Below are 8,536 nucleotides of genomic sequence, written 5' to 3'. Positions count from 1 at the left end.
ATATTATGTATTTGCTTGCATTAAAATCATATTTGTGGTTCTACTTCTAAATATTATAAAATATTATCGTAAACTACAGTGTAAGTACGACGAATGCATCTTATATTTTTGATGTTACAAAATAACCAAAAAAAATAAATATTTTTTCATTTCATTATTCCCATTGACGCCGTATGCGTAAGTATTAGACCTACCAATACCATAAATATTCAAATAAAGACGTGTCGTTATACGATATGCACATGCACCTCAATTAAATCTACCAACGAAATAATATCGTTATTATAGGCTATAAGTCGTCTAATCGAGTTTTATTGGATTTTTTATTCGTCCGGATTTAACAGAATATCATAAAATATATTATACATAAAAATAATAAACTGTAGTTAATAACACTGCTTATATAATATCCTGCAGGTCGTCCATTGGTTGTCGATCGGGAGTCGGGGCACATATTATATTATTAAAATACCTAAATAATGGTACAGACATCATCGGCAGGAATTTGATAACACTATTCGAAGCTGCCATTATCTAAAAAATATTAATAATAAATTATTTAAATCCTAATCGAAACCGCCGGGATAGTCACTATATAATATAATTGTGCATTTTACAGAATAAGCTGTTACTACCTATATAATATATTATAACAGTATCGTCGTTGCAGTTATCCGGCTGTAGCTGAACGCGCGTGGTACCTGCAGCAGCAGTGTTAGGTGCATTGTTTTATTTCGAAACAGTTGCACCGCACTAAAATGAAAAATGATGAAAAAATAAAAACCGTCTCGTCACCGGTGCGTTACGTACTAGCCGCGCGTATTTTACGTGTACATATAATATAAAGGTAGGTGCGGCGGAGAACATAGCTGGTATGTCTATTGTCGATGATCGGCAGCGGCGGCGATTGAATGGGAATAAGAGATTTTTAATACGAAAATGATTTGTCGTCGTTCGGCTCGGGCGATCCCGATGATTGATTAGTAGTGCTATATACATAGTGTATACTCTCTGCGGCACCCGCCGTCCGACTGTATACGGCTTATACATATTATTGTAATGCGCTCACCGCCGAGTCGTTAGATAGTTCCACCGCCGCCGCCGCCGTTCAATGGACTTCATCGGAAATCGATGATTAATGCTCTACAGCTATCTCGCGTTTAATGATATATATTTTATAAATAAAATAATAATATATTATTATGTGCGCTCCTCGGCGCGTATGTGCATTATACGCGGCTGCAGTGTCCAAGGACGATATACATGTACACTCGTTCAGTGGCGGCTACCGAGCGCGCGCATTACGGATTCGGTGCAGAGGCCACTGGCCCCCTCCGCCGGAGACGTGCATAATATATAGGTATATGTATTTATAATACTCGACGTTTCCTCTGAAAAAGTCAAAGAACCCTTTAATCTCTCGTCTCTACGCGTTATTTAGTATGCACATATAACGTATACATCATGTTATACATATACTTACGATACGACCACTTACGACTACTGTGTGTTACACTGTAACATATCATTATTATTATTATTATTATTGTAAAATATCGCGTATATCTACCTCCGCCTGTATACCTACAGGCCTACGCCTATATAATACGTACATATTATATAGGCTGCAAGTCAACTCGCACGTGACGTCGTATCGATCGCCATTTTCCGGTGTACGATTTCGCCGCAGATGTGTGTCGCGACGACGGTATCCGATAAATCACTTTACGGGTGGTTCGATCCCGCCCGCTCATGTATAGATCAACGCGGTGACTGCAGACGATGAGGACGATATTATTACGGTTGCAGAACTGTAGAGTATTATTTGTCGTCCGGACGACGGCTGCAGATGCATCATCATCTGGTCACACGCGTGCAGTCGACCAAGTTTTACGAACAAAAAAAAAACAAAAACAAAAACACATAAATACCGATACTTTTAAAACGTACGAAATCGTTTGTGGGGAAATGAAGAATCTAAAAATAGACGATCACTGTAAAAAATCGTTTTCTATGGTTACGCAATATGTTATTGTAGTGCGTATCTACATAAAGTTTACGGAATTCGATTGATTGACGCGGAATGATATTATGTATTAGGTACCTATATATTATACTACACTACGGCGACCACGATCATAAACGCCGACTGTTTCCCATCTGACGTTTTTTACTGGACAGTTGTATTAAAAACAACCACGTATAATAAATACGAGTATACCTCGAAAACAATTAATTGTATATGACAATATCATATAGTAATAAAATATATATAGCACTGATTGTGAGTAGTAACCGACTTGTTCGATAGCATTGTATATTTGTATATAGTATATTCCATTAAGCCACGGTTACCAGAACGGTCGTTTTATTATCGAAATCGGTTTTATGGGTTTTTTTATATGTATTGAAAATGCCGCAGATTGGTTTAAGACTTACTACGATACAGACGTGCTCACGTCGCGGCCGTTACCTAGATTTATTGAAAAAAAAAACTAATCCTTTCAACTACAGTATAAATAAATAATATGTGGTATTATAATATATTCGATCTATATCGACGATTGTAAGATTTATTCTCAAAACATCATCGTATTTTGCGCTATTCAATTTGGATCTGCTGTGAAACGTTCGAACTCAATCATTAGTCATATACTATTGTGTTGTTCGACGTCATCAAAGGCATATTATGAAGAAAGTAACGTGTCGATCAGATTAATAAAATAATTTATAATAATATTATTATGTTAATTTCATACTGCTGTAAACATAATTAACAATATAAAATGGATAATTTCCACCATTTGAACGTTTCTCGAACAAACTTGCAGCTATAATATTTTCTGAATTATTCAAGCTTTAAATTTCAAAAAAAGAAAATATTACGATATTGGTTTGTTCTTAAACATTATACCTACAATAAGATTGATCTGTTTTGAATTTGTTGGCTTGCACAATTATAGCAATTCAATTATAGTATAAACACTGCGATGACATTGGACATCGAGGTAAGTACTCCTTTCTAAAAATTCAACTCGCCGCCAAAAATAATTCGCGGATCTCGTTTTCCGCAGCAACAGAGTACGTTTGCATCCTAACCGTGTATAGTATTTATCGTGTCATTAGTCTCGAACGACGTCTGTAAACCATTTTCTTTCTCTCTTCCGTCTGATGTCGGCGACCATATAACATCATATATTTTTAATACATTTTTTTCCCGAAAAACGAACACGTTCCGAACCAATGGACCGCCTAACACACATATATATATATATATATTACAGTCATTGATGCGGGGGAGCCCTCGATAATTATACACGATGTCCCGTGACGTCTATATTATTATTAATATTACGACGACAACGCAACGTGTTTTAAAAACGACGAAAAACATATACAAGTTAATGAGCACCATATTTCCCGTGTTGCACGCCGTCGGCTGGTCCGGACGCCGAGCACACCGTATCGGGAAACGATTTTCGGCACGTCAATCGCACCCCACGATATTATAACGTATAGGTATTAAATTATATTCCACCGTCGTGTTTTTTGTTTATTATATTATATTTTTCCCCGTCGAACAGCCAATCCGTCTATATCCGAAAACCTGTTGCTACAGTCGCTCGTATATATTATTAATAATATATGCTTTTGTACAGCGTACACACACACACACACACATTAATATTTGTGTGTGTGTATGATAGTAATATAATAATACAATATTTTCGGGGAGAAAAAGTGCGTTTTATTGGAAAACCTGAGGGGGTATAAACGGGATGTCGTACGGTAATAATAGTATAGGAAAGAGAAAAATAATAATACAAAAACACACCGCGCGTATAAATTGTTACCTAATATAATAAACGTTATTCGGATTCCTCCTCGTAAGCCGCCTATAATATGCATAATATACAACGCGGTTTATCAATCCGTAATTTTTTTCATACTGTGGCTGCAGACATAAACTACTGACGCGTAGTGTATATTCGTAGGAATATACCTACTGCAGTGTAATGTGTTTAAATCTGTGGATAAACTAAAGGACAATACGATGCATTATAATGTGATATACTCGCCCGCACATTTCGTTAACATTTTTACGAATATAATATTATTATATTGTAATATGAAATAATAATATAGTCTTCAGTCGTCTGCAGTGTGTACAATACACAATATATCATGTATAGAATAATGCATGTATATATGTATATTATGTATATTGTATGTCATGTTATTTAGTATGTATACGTACGTTTGGTGGCGATAATAACAATAAAATTTAAATTGAATTAGTTTATATCATCTATCGTATTATATACGTATATACACGGTCTACGGGTTTGTATTTTTTTTTATCCATTTTTTAATTTAAACACCATAAAACGAATCGACGATATTGAGGGGTACTCGTTTTTTTATGCGTTCAAAGGCAACTGCGGTTCACAAAAAACTGGTCGTTAACATCGGTCGTATATATCGAAAACACGATTATTATATTTTCTGTGTATATATACGACTGTTAAGCAAATTAGTTTCTCTTCGTCTGTCCCTTTCTCACACGTTGTATCTCCGCGTTATACGAATCAAAACAATTATTTTTTGTTACATTATATAATACATAATAACCGAATAACTGTTTTAAATAAAATATAATGACGATAATAAACACATCTGGTTAATGTTTTTCTTTTCTTTTTTTTTAACTTATACACTATACAATAATACTTATAATAGTAATATTTTTTAAGTAAAACCGTTATTGTTTATACTCTGTGCCGTTGACTACAATATAAAGAAACTCAAATGGCTTATTACATTAAATGAATAATGTAACGAGGAGAGAAAATAGAACGATTTCTAAAAAGGACAAGACTTACAATCATCAACTTATGCGTCGGCTTTTTTAGGCGATTACTCCAATATATTATTATAACCTATATAATATTATGACAAAGCGTACGACGTACGAATGGTTTTTCATTTCATGAAATTATTTTACAGCGAACGTTTAGTATATGGCATCGAACGTCACTTTTTGCAGCGTTGTTGATGAAACGACGATGTCGACCGCGGTACATATGACGTTATAATGCAGCATTTTTATATCTATAGCTGAACTCTTCGGCGTACGCTTCCATCACGGACGTTATCCGCAAAACTTGCACAATAATATAATATATTATGTGAAGAAAAACTCGAAGTCCCGGACGGTTAAAAGTTTATGCTCGGGTCGGCGAACGGAATAAAAATAATATAGTAATCACCACGTGCACATACCTATATAGTATCGCATACGACTGACCGTCCGAGTCGACGCGTTTCAACTTTTATAAAACGTTTACGCCGCAGCCATACACTTATATACAATATATACATAGGTACACACGTAGTTCTGTGCAACGCAATACGTACGCTCGCACCTTAGGCGTATATATTATTATATATTACATTCTCTCTCGCACACTTTTTGTTTCTTCGGTCGTTTTTCACGCGATATGATAAATGATTGCCGATCAAAAACTCTTGTCTGGCACTTTCGGGGCCGAAAAACAACACTGTGGCGCACCACTCCCCCCCCCCCCATTTCGCCGAGTCTTTTTGCACACACGCCGTTATTAATTGCCTCAGTTTTCCCATTGGGTTGTGGCGTACATGTGTGTGTGTGTGTGTGTGTGTGCGAAAGAGTATTATATTATATACACACGTAAAGTACACCTTTGGCGCTTCCTTGGGCCATATTTAAAACAAACGCGAGTTCACACACAGACACACGCACACGTTCAATGCGCAAAAGAACATCAATCATATCGCGATGGACCACCCCGCGGGCGCCTATAAATGATACGAGGCCTGAAATCGAAGTGTTCGCTATACCGCGGCGGTCGACCGTCGGTCGTCTCGCACGCGCTCGGATACCGTCCGAAAACTTTGTTCCGACCCGAAATCTCCTGCCGCGGCGGTCCAGCGCTATTACGATATGACCCTTTTTTCGATATTAATCATTTTAGCGACGAATTAATAAAATAATAACAAAAAAAAACGGGAAAAAATATCAGAGTCATTGAAATCGTCTAATAACAATACCGAAGTGTACTCAAAAGTGTCGCGAAGCGTCGTTAAAGTTTTACAACTTTTACCCTCTCCCGTCTCATCAAATGAGCCGTCAGTAGTATTATTTTCCATTCATTTATAATATTACGTCATTTATATTTCCTGTAGAACTGCAGTAGTCTTATATTAATATACTGTGTATAGGTTTCCATTCTCGTTTAGTGAATCGCTCTGTACACGTGATATTATATAATAATATTATTATGTATAACGTCTAGGACGATATATCGTGGCGAATAGAAACGCGGATTCGGACGGCGTGTGAACCACACAACACCTCGCGGGAAACTATCCGATGAGAATATATATATATAGACCTGGGCATAACAATATTATATTGTGGGTACATATTATGTATAGAGGGGTAGATGACTGCTGTTCGCCCGTCGCGGACTTGACGTGCCGTCTCGACACCTGCCGCGCGCACACCAATCAATCGATGGTCACGATATCGCGCGCGAGGTGTTATATTATTATTATTATTATTTCTGTTTTATATTATTGTTATTATCACTATACACTCTGTGTAGAGCTGAGTCGCAGCCATCGCGTATATATATATATATTTTAATGCGCGTGATGAAGATCTCAAAAACGGATTATTCAAGTGGGTCCTTTTCCTCTCTCCGTCGATCGCCGCCAACGCACGCACAATCAACACTATTTCTCTCTCTTTGGTACACACACACTCGTTGCGTGTCTATCGCCGCGCGACGGCTCCCATGAAATAACCCATTGTCACTGTGTCCGCGGACAGGGGATTGTACCTACGTATACATATAATAATATTGTTAAGTATTATATATATATTATATTTTATATCTGTAGTGGGCGTGCCGATCAATATAAACACGCTGTATATTACGTGTGAGTGTGTGCGTACAAGAAGTCACTACCGCTTGTACGATAAACGCTCGGACACAATCGGCGTTATATATATATATATATATGTACGGCGGACAGGTGTAATACGACGTGTTGGATAGGCGAACAATAACCGCTGCCACCCGAATAATGTATAATATACGTCGAACACAGGAAGCATGGCTACTGCGGCACGGAAATATTTTATAATATTATATAGTGGCGACCGAGTTGAGGGTTTCCGCGAAATATCCGATTGACTTTTTAACAGCACCCACTCCGCGAGCCCGCACGTCGCATGATTGATATGTTTCGTGTACCAAACTCGGTCTTCCACAGTGAGCCATTGAGCGATGTAAGAATCGTCACGACAACGGAATATTATTGCGAATTGCAATATAGTATTGCGATTGAATCGACCGAGAATAATGTCGATAATAAGTAATAATAACTGTGGTTGCCGAACGAGAGAGTGTCCGATCGAGTATTATACGTCATATTTAATAATAATAATAATATAATATTATTATGTGTGCAGAGCGTACAGCCTACATAGTCGGGACAAATGGACGAATGTTGGTCGCCCATACTTCGACGGATTGTTAATAATTTCGAACGAACATGTGTTGCCGTATGATCGTTTTTTAATAACTATATACTGTCGCCGAGGGGCCTGAAATCAATTGCGTTATATCGTATAAGAATAAAATATGTCTTGATCGATTAGTCATATTCGTCGCAAGTCTGCAGGACGAGTTGTTTTTAATTGAATTACGTTGTTCTCGTCTTGTCTGACGACAACCACTGCAAAGCCAACTCCAATGATGTAAACCTAATATATTAAAGTGATATTTGTCGTAGCACCTAAGTGAGATAATGTCTCCGTTTCGTCAGTCACGAATATAATATTATTACTATGACCTGTTTTCACTTTTATCTACAATATATAATGAGCAAATATATATACCTGCAGAAATCGACGGGTATAATCATTGTAATATTATAATAAATAAAGGTTTCCCGACATTTCATCGAGTTGTGCGTATATTTATCATTAAAACATATAAAAAATTTATTTTATTATACATAAACTGAAATATTCACATATAACTTGTTTCGTCGGATGACAATTATAGTTCTTTACATAATTAATTTTTTAATAGACGGGTATAAAGAAAAATATTCTGTGTAATTATAATGAATTAACGCAATAATTTATACAGGTGAATTTTTTTTTATATTCAAACGCAGTAATGACTACTTTGTGTATATTTCTACGTACAATGTAAAATATATTATGATAATTATTGCAAAAGTTTATTGTTTTTTAATACGACGAGCCCGTAAATAATTATAAACATTCGTCTTTGTGCATTTACCCGGGTAGGTCTTTGGATCAATCACCGACACAATAAATAATTCCGAATTATTAAAGTACAATATAATAATATACATGTACACAATGTCGAGTGGAATTTAAAAGTACCCTTATTTATACATTTTAATAAAATATTCCATGGGGTGATTCACCGAGGATGCTTATTCCTAAGTGATG

The 8,536-nt window shown here is 36.4% G+C and overlaps 1 long non-coding RNA gene across 1 annotated transcript; it reads right to left on the bottom strand.

The window, feature by feature from the left end:
* Nucleotides 1–229: 229 nt before the first annotated feature.
* Nucleotides 230–1,983, bottom strand: LOC126549672 (uncharacterized). The gene is made up of 3 exons (XR_007603797.1): nt 1,614–1,983; nt 636–753; nt 230–534 (listed from the first exon to the last, which is right to left on the bottom strand). It is a non-coding gene; the product is annotated as an uncharacterized LOC126549672 (long non-coding RNA).
* Nucleotides 1,984–8,536: the final 6,553 nt, after the last annotated feature.

Source organism: Aphis gossypii, chromosome 2 (genome assembly GCF_020184175.1).
Source record: "Aphis gossypii isolate Hap1 chromosome 2, ASM2018417v2, whole genome shotgun sequence".
Classification (NCBI taxonomy): Eukaryota; Metazoa; Arthropoda; class Insecta; order Hemiptera; family Aphididae; genus Aphis; species Aphis gossypii.
Note: the sequence above shows the minus strand (reverse complement) of the source record. Positions and strands in the feature narration are given on the sequence as shown.